This window comes from Pinus tabuliformis, chromosome 4_1 (genome assembly GCF_031772625.1).
Source record: "Pinus tabuliformis cultivar Carrire ecotype Pingquan chromosome 4_1, CPIR1, whole genome shotgun sequence".
NCBI lineage: Eukaryota > Viridiplantae > Streptophyta > Pinopsida > Pinales > Pinaceae > Pinus > Pinus tabuliformis.
Genome location: NC_142303.1, coordinates 103,150,699 through 103,163,378, shown reverse-complemented (window position 1 = coordinate 103,163,378; position 12,680 = coordinate 103,150,699).

Sequence of the window (12,680 nt, the reverse complement as noted above, 5' to 3'; positions counted from 1 at the left end):
CGCTACGGTCTCTCGGGGCGGTTTTGGTACGACGCTGAATGTGTCAGGCCTTGCTCCGAGAGACTTTAGCGCTTGACGCGTGGAGAGGCCCTGACGTGACGCAACGTCACCTTCTCGGGCGGTAAAGGACGGCTGCGGGGGCTGCTCCGATATCATCGTGGATCGTCGGATCTTCGGGCCTTGATCCGACGGTGGGCGGAGCAACAACATGCGCGGGTGATATGTGGGCGGAAAACTTTGGGTTGCGGGTTTTTTTAATGGTTTTTCCAATGTTTTTTCATAAAATCAAACTGCGCGCTAACCCTTTGGAAATGCGCCAGAGGCGGGTTTTTTGACTTTGGGTAATTCTTGCAAAGGTTTTAAGGGGTAAAAGAGTGTTTACGAAGGTTTTTCAATGCAAATGGTGGTTTGAGGAGCGAGTTGGCTTGTAGCAAGGGGGAATGGGATGTGATAGGTTCACCAAGGTGACCAGAGGTCTCTTAGGTTCCTTTTGCAGAGCATATGGCTATAATGCCAAGGGGAGGAGTATTTATAAGATTTTGGGGCTTTATACACCATAGTGTTAGTATTATTAGGGGAGGGGTAAGATGAGGGAGCTATATAGTAGAATTAGAGGTTAATATGAATGAGGGGAGCAAATGAAGGGGATTTTACTGAGTTTATGTAAAGTTGATTTAGTTTTGAGAGTAGATCAAAATGAAAAGATCTTAGACAAGAAACGTGGCTTCTGAAAGAACAAGAACCATCATGAAACCATGATCTCTCTTCATAAATCTCAGCTAAAGAAAGGGAATGTTAGTAATGGAATGAAGGGGGAGAGGGAGGTTAGTCATGCTCCTTGCTGTAATTTGATGGGATTCACCACTTTGTCCATTGATAGATTTTTGCCTTGGCAAAACACCTCTTGACATGTGTGAAATGGTGAAAATACCTTTTCTGCAACCACAACTGCTTACCCAGCTACTTTCCTAACATTTTTTGTTTCTCCTTGGAGGGTGCATTTAGGCTTGCAAACCCTTACTTGCCTTTTCTTTTCTTTGGCTTTTTCTTTATTCTTTTCTATCTACTTCTACCCTTATCTCTTCCAAGGTCCCAGATTAAGCTGTTGGGAACCTTTACTTCTCTACCTAAACTACTTGTCTGCCAAGATTAAACAGTTTGGACAGACTTCTTTCTCTATTCTATAACTCAAAATTGAAACATGGCATGATCCAGGTTAAACTGTTGAATCATCCACAAAATTGAAATAAGGTCCTCAATATTTGAAAAAAATTACACACCTCTTGTTCTCTAGGAAATATGGGATCTTTGTTATACCAAAGCAGAGCATATTTGGACTTTCCTTGGCCAATCATGAAATATGAAACCTATTAGTATAGGTATCCAACAGTGTCAAAGCGTGTTAAAATTTATTTTAAATGGAATATTCATACCCTTTTCCTATGTTGATCTTTGGGTTGAGAAAATGGAGCCTACCAACCAAGGAATTCCCCTTGGTGGAAATCCTAGTCCCTTCTCCTCTTGGGGAGATGTTGGTGCGCCCCATATGGCCACGTTGTCGCTTCTAGGACTGACAATTGGCTTGCCAGTATGGCTCTTCTCAACCAATGTCGTTCAGAACACCACTATTCCTGAACAGTCGAATCAGCAATTAGACGAGTCCAGAGTTACCCACCAGCCTTCTACTTCCTCTAATTCTTCCTCTCCTCCTTCCTCTTCACTTGACGGAACTGGTAAAGCTAAAAGCCAGGTTCCGAAGGAGAAGAAGGAAAAGAAGAAGAAAGAGAAAAAGAAGAAGGAGCCAAAGGCGAATGGGGGAAAACAAGTGTCATTTAACGAAAATCCACACACTGCACTGACCAGGCCTAAATCGCCATAAGTCATTTGCAAAGGAGACCACTTTCACAGAGATTGTCTTTGCATCCCCGGATACTAAGGGAATGGTCTCCTCGTTTGCACAATCCGGTGTCATCAACCTCTGGTGATCATGTTGAAAGCACACCGTCAACTAGTGAAAGTGAAGCCCTAGGACAAAAAAGGAAATCTAGATTTCCTTGTAAACTATGTGAAGGCGACCATGCCCTCCACCGTTGTCCCTTCTTAGATGAGGCTAAAAGAGTTTTGGATGATCGTCCGCTTTCACCGTTACGACTTCCTCCTGGATATAAAAAACTCTTGCCGAGTCCATCACTAGTTGAGAACCCAGCTGGCCCGCTCAGGTGGTCGGCTGAAGCGCCTGTCATTGAAATTAAACCAACTGAATCCATACCAGATGAAAGTCAAAAGTTCGAGGCGGCAGTTGACCCGGTCTTGCCTTCAGAGGTTTTGTCTTCGGATGATACAGTCACTGAAGAGAACAAGGATGACACCGTCCAAATTCTCTTCATCAACACAGACTCCGACGAACATGGGGGCAATCCACCCATTCCTTTACCGCAGGAAGGAAGTTCGTCAGAGCCATACCCGGCCGTCTACTCGGTCCCACCTCCAAGCAACCTAGTTGTATCCTTCGACTGGAATCAACTAGGCAGACCCCGTTTGCTAGCAAGCATACCATTCTGAATTATCGTTCAAATATATAGAATGGTCATGGCTGGTACCATCATAGATGAGGGGGCTTCTGTGAGTATCCTTTCCTCTATTGCTTGGAAAGCGCTTGGTTTGCCATCGCTATTGCCTGAAATGAGAAATCTGATAGGCTTTGATAAAGGAACCATTCGACCTTTAGGGAACCTTCCCGATGTGCCCATAACATTGAGAGGGAAGATAGTTCGCATGAGCGTCATGGTAGTTCAAGGACCCTTGGATTATAAACTACTCCTTGGACGAGACTATATTTATAGCATGGGAGCCATCGTCTCCTCACTCTTTAGAGTAATGTGTTTTCCGCACGAAGGAAGAGTGGTCAAGCTCGTGGACTAGCTTTCATTTCCCGGATCACGCATAGCAAATAGTCATATACCATCCCTAAATGGTCTCTTCATACAAGAAATGTCTCAATTCCCAATCCATCCTCCCGATGAGCGTGAGTAATTCAGAGGGATATGACTGAAACCCAGGGGGCATGCGTCCTGGTCTGCTTCAGCAGGAAAACTTCAGGTATAGGGTAGGTTTCCGCGGGAGAATATGACTAGTTTGTACCCCGTCCGTGAGTGGAAGAGGGGTTGTTCTAGAATAAGATTCTCTTGTCAAAGTTATGTGAGTTGGTGGGCATCGTCACTCACCTTTGTTTATTTCGAGCAACATCGCCGAAGAAGTGTTTTGTTTACACCGTAAATAGAACAATCTTTGGGTAACCTGTAAGAGGTAGGCCTCTCCTGGTAGAACAAATGTTTTGTCTGCAAATTGAGGGGTAACCTTGAAACTCTGTTTTATACCTGGGGGCATGCAAACCTTTTGGAATGCAAGCGAAGAGTGACTATTTATTTTTTAAATTTATAGGACCTCTAACCCTTTAAACTCGTAGGATTGGTCGTTTCCTAACTTGCATAAAGAAAGGATGTGGGGCAACACTCGAAAGATTGCCGTTTTTATATTTTACATTCTTATCATATGACTAGATTAATCGAGCAGTTTTAGCACATAGTTCAAGCTCGTTAAAAAATAAACATAAGACCGAGCAAATTTTTCCACCCGCGTTTAAGCTCGTTAAAAAATGAACTATCCCCCGGTAAATAACCACCGTGAATGAAGCATTTTCAGCCATTAAAGCCTTGGTCGTGTTTGCACCGTCACCTCCACTTTTCCATTGGCTGATCATTCACCTCCATTTGATTGTTTACCCATTTTGAGGAACAGCTACGAAGAGTGATTTCACTAGTCATCCTTGTGACACTGCCGTGATTGGAAAATTCCAAACCTTACCGGGAATCAGCTGCTACCCATTTTATCACTTGTTCCTCAAAAGACGAGTCTTCTTTAAGTTCTTTTCAACTGACTCGTAAAATATGAAAAGATTGCCAAGTTTTGGCCTTCCAGCTCGTTAAAGCGACCGGCTATCCCTCCTCTAGATTTTAATCTTTTTGGACCTGAGGGATTATTGCACAAAAAGATCGAGCGCTTTTTTTGTTCGGCTCGTTAAAACTATCGAAAATTCATCCCTTCTGTATTGTTTTATACTTTTTCGGACTTAAGGGATTAGATGATGAAAAAGGAACTTTGGAGTTACCTTTACGTATCTTTTCAGACTCTCTAAAAATGAAAAGGACCGAGTTATCTTTGTCGTTAGACTCGTTAAAAAGATTAATAGCGACAAACTTATATTTAGGCAAGAACGAGTTTCACTATCGCTAGGCTCGTTAAAACATAGCAATGGGTTTGCCCGAAGGGAAAATTATAGAACAAGAATATGTTATCCTCCTCAAGCTTGACAAAAATAAAGAGGTACTGGTCAGCAATGACTGGGGAAAAATTGGGAAGAAAACTCAAAGAAACTTTGTTGGTAGCAAGTCGCTCTTGAACATAACACTTCCACTCCGTGCCTGAGTCAGGTTGGGTTGTTTCATTCACCGGTCACATCACCATGGTCATGCCACACCATCCACATTTGGGGTAAATGCTACCAATCCATCACATAAGTGTCGCCAACATTGTTCAAGAGAAGTCATCCAGAGAAGTCACCCGTGTCCCATCCACTACCATACATTATACCTCATTCTTTCATGACCGCCACCCTGAACCATATATCATCAGATCGTTTTCACCTCCATCAAAATCATTTGCTCCGTTCCGTGTCATTTATGTGGGATTCATTAAGGCCCTCCTTTGACGGATCGCTTCTTGTCGACATCAGCTCATTATGCAAGAAGTTGATCTAGGAACACCCCCTTCAGTACTTTGAAGCTTGCATGCCTCAATGGCAAGTTTCTCACTTCCGGCGACAGGTATACATCAATGACCTTCGACCGAAAGATTTTGCGTGGTGTTCGACGCCAAGTCCTTTATTCACACCACGTGAATTGTACTACAGTACCTTGAGGGTCATTATCCATTATCGGTGATTCCTCGCGCTTGTTAACAGTTTACATCATTGACTGGTAATCAAGCGATGTCTTTCCATGTTCGACTTCAAAACATTTCTCACATGGATCGACTTATACTTCGAGTGAAGATTGGACGAGATTGAAGACCCCAGATCTAGTTTCATCCATCCGGGCTGGGATATATATTCAGGAAAAATAAATACATTGAAATGTACAGCATTGCAGCACAGATAATCATCCTACCAAAAGGATGATGACTCCATCAGAATCATGAGTCTACCATCAGACGATTGTCTGTCCGATGTACATGAAAATGAATTTATAAAGACTGAGCATGGGAATGCCCGCCTCAACTAGATCATGAAAACAGTATGAAGATAATCTATTGTATTGTATCTTATTACAGGTCTCCTCCCAGCATTGGAAGAACTTCGGATCCTCCTAATAAAGCATTTCACCCGATAAACGGCCTCATACTTTAGGGGGAAACTGTTATAGATATTTTTGTGCCTTACAGCTCTAAGCATGAAATGTCCATAAACCAAGGGATCCTAAGTCCCTAAAAGTGTTGTTCCAGCTCCTAAAGAAACAAGGTCAACAAATTACAGCTTCTCCCAGAAGTTCTCCACCAAAAACTGCTCAGAACTAGTCAAATCAGGATCATTTCAGCTGCTCCACTAGCTAGATGCGTTGCAAAGCACCCAAATACACTAGCTAGGTGTGTTGCAACGCACCTAAATGCACTACCAGGGTGCGTTGAGTGGGAAATGACAAGTGGCAGAGTCATTCCACGAGGTGGAGAGACAATGGAAGTTTCCAGAATCTTCCCCAATGACACTTGCCTCACTGAATTTGACTAGTGATGAGTAAGAGGCTCCCAGTCTCCAAGTGGAAGCAAGAACTGACAGAGAGAAGCCACTAATCAATTCATGAGCTGACTCATCCCCTTTGCATACATCTATATATGGATCCCTCACCAAGAGATCCAGGGGCTGGAATTTTGTACATTGCAGAGAATTGCTGTTGGTTTTGAGATAGATATCAGAGTATTGGGTGATTTATGCTTTGTTTGAGGTGAAGAGGGGATTCTATGCTGGGAGGTTGATGCTGGATCAGGAATCATCGGTTGTAACTCCTCCTGGATCTTCTTGTTTTATCAATAAAACTATTTGAATTTCTCCTACATGCTTGTATATCATTGATGTTGTTTACATTTGTATGTTTAGCTTAAATCTGATCCTAAGCTATTTATGAATATAAATCCATGTCTTTGTGTAGTTTCCTTCTTCTGTGATCTTACAGGAACTTGGTGAAGCTGGGCAAGTAAGGGAGCAGGTAGCTGGAAGCTGTCAAAGAGGAGAGAGATTGGATCAAAGGACTAGCGCAAGACACAGGTTGGTTCATCCTATTCCTCTTCGTTTATAGTTCATAAAGGAGAATACAAAAGTAGTTTTCCCTGTTTGTTTCTGAGGTCACTGTCACACCTCAGTGGGATAGGGTCGTTCTGAATAGACACTTTTCCCGCTAACACACGGCTGGAATCAAATGAATACAAATCATGGTATTTTCTTGTAATATCTAATCCCAACTTTTCCATGATTGCTTTTGGCATCAAATTGTGCGAAGCACCCGAGTCAAACATAGCATTGTGTAAAACATATTCATGCAACCTCAAACTGATATAAAAGGGAGGAACATCACTTTCAGGAGACTCACCATCTAAAGCAGGCGCAAAAATCAATTCTGGCTGATCATCTTCAACATTTACCGTGTCAAACATTGGATCAAAATTCAGAATTTTGGAGACTTGACCTCGGTAGCTGTTGTTCTTCATGATTTCAGTCAAAGGAATAGATACTTTCAGTTTTGAAATTTCATTTTCCAAACTAAATGCCGAAACTCTTTCAACCTCTTTGACCGGAACTTCTCTTTTTTCAGCTTTATCCCTCATTGTGTTTGGTGGCTGATTTACCTTGTGTGTTGATGATGATTTACTAGCTGCAGGATCAATTATCTCTTTTCCTTTCTTCTGTGGTACAGCTGAATCATTTTTTGCTGAAATCTCCTTCTTCTTCTGAATGGGGTTTATGGGCACATCTCGATTTCTTAATGAGTATTGCTTCTGTTGGGCAGAAAAAGCATTCATGTATCCTCTTTGGTACTCCTCCGATTCTTCTTCAAGTGCCGCATCATTTGATAGAATAAAATCCTCATCTTTGTATGTGGTGGAGCTTTCAACATATTCTTCCTCTTCCATGATGTAGATACGCAGATCATCAGGAGTAAAGAAATGGTTTTCCTCCCCTACAGTATCACCATCATCATCAGATTCTTGACCAACAAAATTTTGTTGAAGAGGAGTCTTTACCTGCTGCTGAACTACCGGCTCTTGTGTTCTTTGTTCACGCTGCTTAATTCTGAATTGTGGCTGCTGCTGACCACAGAAATTGGGATTGCGGATCTGCGGTTCCGGCTTGTCAAGAGTGAGCTTTTCGAACATCCTCTCTACCTTGCAAAGTATCTGATCTGATGTAGAAGCTTCTTCTTTGATGGTCACTCGCTTTTCAGCTTTCATCCTAGCTCTTTTATCATTCAAATTTGCTTCAACACTAACAGCAATCTTTTTCATATCCTCCAAGGTAGGCGGATCTCTGTCCCGTAATGAATAAGCCATCTCCGAATCAAAACCATCCGGGAATTTAAGAAGAGCTGATTTTCGAGATGGTCTTAAATCATCTGGAATAGCATTATAAAATGTATTAAATCTGATAACATAGTCTTGGAGATACTCACCAGGATTGCGTTTGATATTGCTATACTCGGCATTGATCTGAAGTGGATCTTTTCTGATTTCCCAACGATCTAGAAACTGTCTATGAACCTCAGCCAATGTAGTTACACTTCTAGCTCCCAAGCCTCTGAACTATTTTCTTACCTCTCCTCCAAATTTTTGCACAAACAATCGCATAGTTACATCCTCCTCATCAATCTCATGTAAATCACAAAAATCTGCCATTCTGTCTATGTGTTGCTGAGCGGAAACACTTTGAGGAGTGCCATCAAATATAGGAATCTTACTCTGATAATCCACGGGTATATCATGCAATTACTGAGGTAAAGCAAGAGGTGGAAAACGAGCAACCATTGCTCTTGGCAGATTTGGTCTGGGGGTTGTTTGAGACAGTGTATGCGGAGGAGTAGCAATGTGAGAAGGAGAATTTACTGCAGACTTTTGATATGTGATGATGGGTTCTAGGGGAAGAGTGGGAATGAAAGGCGGTTCGGTGGGAATTTTGGAGGTGAAATCGGTGATAGAAGATCCAATATTTGCAGATGCAGCTTCTAGGAAATCAACAAGATTTGCAGCCTGAATATTTCTCTGAAGGTGTCTCAAGATAAAGTTTTCAATTAATTTATTGTGTTTTTCAACTTCAAGAGCTGCAGCAAAGTCAGGATTTGGAACTAGAGAATCAAGTGCACTTTCGGATTTGGTTTTAAATAGTGACAAATCAAACTTCTCGTCAAAGTCAAGTTCTTCAAGATATGTAAAACTTGCAGGACAAGAGGGAGACTTAAACAAAGGAATTATGGGACTTTCTCGTCGGTGTATTCTCGCAATCAGATTTGGGTTCTCATATACTGGAAGTGGATCTGGATCAGGATTTAATCTCGTGTATCTTCTGGTAGCTAGTGTGGAATTGTTTCGAACAATCAAAAGGACACAAACAAGTTTTTCAGCCTATAAACTTCTAGACTCAACCATCCAAGGTCTAGAACAAATAAGTATACTGGGGTAAATTGCAAATCAAGTGCTACATTCACAAGCTCACCGGAGATCGACTGAAGTAGCGTTTATCTACTTTCACTTATGCATAGAAAAAGCATTTCGAAGGCTACCTAGCATGACTTCAGACTCCGTCTAAGACTCATGAAACAAACACATCAACCAGCAAACAATAACAATTTTCTCCCCAGTATGGTCGCCACTATGTTAGCGCTCAAATCTGCCTCAGGCTGAGGAAGGCAAAACTCAAGGCCACATCAAACCAAGCTTAGCCTCGTAGCTAGCCCTACAAGGACAGGAGAGGGCTCTCTCCGGGTCTATCTCGGCAAAAGGTCTTCAAAGGGGGCTGAGATGACTCAAAATTAATACTAATTTTAGGCTAGTAAAGAGATAAGAAAGTTTGATTTTGATTTTTGAGTTTTTTGTTGGAGAAACGGGAAAACCAATTTTGGGTGCGGGGATTAAGGTCAGATCTTTGCAGATTTCAAGTTGGGGCGAGGTAGGCAATAGTCTTGATGCCTTTGATCAGGTGTATGGATGGATCAGAATGACAAGGAGCTGAAGAGGGCAAAGGAGAACATGGATCCTCTCCAAACTGGCGAAAACATGTAAAACTAAACAAATTTAAAGGAAGAGCACTGTGAACAATGAATTCAACCTCATTTACTCATTCATTTAGTTTCATAAGCATAAGAAGGGAATGGCATACATTTAAACATGAATAAACTTACAATAACTGAGAGATAACACCATCAAGAAATGAAAGCCACAAGAATCCCAACAGGTGCTACAAAACCTCTGATCTATCCTTAGCCAAAATATGAAAAATATGTACAATAGTGTGCCAAAATCTTCCCAAGAGTCCAACCTGTGTTACTGACTGAAAATTTACATATATTGATCAAGCCAACTCATTCCCTAACCTCTAGGGGTCAAGCTCCTCCTTCTAGGAGCAGTTTGAACAAATTCTAAACATGGATCAAGAATCTAGGTGACCAAAACAACCTGCCTCTAAAAAGAAGGAAATTGATTCATTACATTAATTTTTTGCTATTTTGTGAATGAATCATCTAGAATAAGGTAAATAGGTGCCAAGTTACCTAATACACATCAAATTACATCATGCTAGGTCAAAAATCACATCAAGGATTGAAACTGGTGAAAACTGGCCGAATTCCTGAGCTGGAGGATGAAAACTAGACCAAAAACCTCTATGCATAGCGCCCTGATCTCTATGCATAGCACACCTTTCAGCCTATTTTTGGGGCACTTCCCGACATTGAAATCAAGCTCACAATAGCTGTTTCGAAAGCTCTGGATGTCTACTATCTAGCCCAATTGGAATTTTCCAATTTGGAGCTCATTTGCCCCCTCAAAATTGCATTCTCCCAGAAGTACTTCCTACTGTTGCAAAATGTGGCAGCAAGGTAGTTTTCATGGTGTTTTTAGGCCTTTTGATCATCCAGAACTTGATGAAATGCTTCGGCAATAACTGAGCATGCATAACTTACCATGAAAAACCAAAAAATACAAAGTTTCCCTCCAGCAAGTGTCCCAGTCAAAAGCGAGCGCGCCGATGCGCTACTCGTACAACTAAAAAAAACTGTTTTTGGGACCAAAAATTTGAAAATGACAAGAATTTCTCCGAATTTTCTCAAATTCGGAGCAAAGAACCTCCATCATGTATAATGTTCAGCCAGTGAAGCCTCGGCCAAAACTCAAAGTTGATCTAGCCTCTTTCGCCGTTTCAGTGCTTTGCTCAACCTCCTTTGCAAAATCTTCATTTTTGCTTTGCCAACATGCATGCAAGCCCAATAATGATTTTTCATGTGAAGAAGCATGTCTTTGTCCCTATTGGCCTTTGCCAACAACTACTCCAAATGTCGTTTGACTTTCTCAAGCCAAAATTGCCGCTCAACAGGTGTAAAATCACCAGGTCTTTTTCGGGCTAGCCTTCGGTCTTCACTGATTTGTCGCAGCTCTATAAGTGTATGCTCATCCTCTAGCTGTTTATTGCACTGCTCCAAGTATTTGATCAGACATTCTACCTTCAGTAACTTCTCATTCAAGCTGTCAATCTCAACCTTCTTCTCTTGGATGATCTCTTTCATCTTTGAGCTAGGAGAGCTCCTATCCACATCACTCAATGCAACATCAACATCATGACCACCTGAAAGGCCCTCCTCATAAATTGACCTCTTGCCTCTGTCTTGAACTGTACCTGTACTGAAGAAGAAGGCGAGACCCCTTCCACACCATGTGGAGATAGTACTTGTCGTGTAGCTGCAAATAAGGCCCTGTGGCCTGACTGATATGTCACATATGCTGGAGCATTGACATGCTCGGTCTCAGGAATGTCAAACTGATGTGAAGGCTCTCCCTCATCATGAACTATCTCTGGAGGTGGCTGTGGCACTATGAAAAATTCACGAGAAATAAAATCCTCCCAAGTAATGCCCTGCTGTGCCAATTGATGAACCACTACGATCTTGATCAGCGCATAATGATAAATACTTCTATGCTGCTGTGCTGGGGTCTTCTTTTGTACTAAGACAACCATCCTCTCTATGTTGCGAAACATGAAGTGCGGAATGTTCATCAAACATACCCTTGTAAAATGCATCAACAAACGGACATGGTATGCATAAAGAAGCGAGAATCTGCCCTCACAATTGAAATACTGAATAATGAGTTTCATCAAAGGTGCAAACTGATCACTCAGGTATTGGAAAGGAAAAACCCGGCTCAAGTGCCTCATATACCCAGGTTTGATGTATGGCTCATAGTAGGATTTCTCTAACTGCTAACGCTTATTCCATTTTTCTCCAATATTTGGTATCCCAATGGCCTTTGCAATAGTCTCTGGTGACAAAATGAAATCAACTCCGGTGAGGTTTACATGGCCATCATGTAAATGTAGAACAAACAAGAGAGCTAGTTCACGATGATGCTCGATTTGTGAAATTAGCTCACAATAGTGATAGCATGACTGATAGCGAAAACAATCCATTGCAAGCGGGCAAGCCTGCAATTGAACCAAAGAAGTGGGCTCTTCTCTGAGATGCTTACCACCTTTGCCACCTCTGCGAGGCCTCCGTGGCACATTACCCTCTGTTGTGGAATCACTATCATTCTCCTGCTCATAAACTGAATCTGTGTCTGACATGGCTTTGAAAACACAATGTCTGCAATATGTATGTTGATATAGGGGTGGTGAAATCAGAATTTCAATGCATACTCAAAAGCCAAATATGTTTACCGAAGCATCATAAGAATTAAGCCATAATGGTAATAACTCTGTTTCAATGTATTGGCATGAAACAGTCACTGTTTTGATCACAAGGACAGTTTTGACAAATGAACAAAAGTGTGAAGTGCACCCTTTGTGATGTTGGCTAAAACTTGACAAATGAGTTATTTCACCAATGGAGAATGGGAAAATCTTCACAAAGCCACCCACATGTCTTTTTAAAAACCCTAAGGAATGATTTTGGTATGAGCATAGGGTTTCATTTTTCTACACCCAATACATCAAATTTCCCACCTCAAGCATACTACAAACAATTTAAAATTGATTGAGCAACCATGAAACACCTACTTGCAAGTTTTGGAGTCGATTTGGCAAGATCTGGTCGCATTAACAAAAAAAATTTGGTGCTGTGACTGAGTGCGTAGCACCCGAACCCAACGCGTAGCGCACACCTGTGTGCATAGCGCCTGTGTATTTTTACACTCGCCAGTGAGGCCCAGTGCATAGCGCGCACTCCTATGCGTAGCGCACAGACCCAACGCGTAGCGCACGCCTCCAAACGCTGTCCACGGGTATGCAAACACAGTTTCGGCCTTCACAAACTCAAACACGATTTCTACCTTTGGATTTTTGAACAAATGGACTTGTTTGCCCCTTTTATATG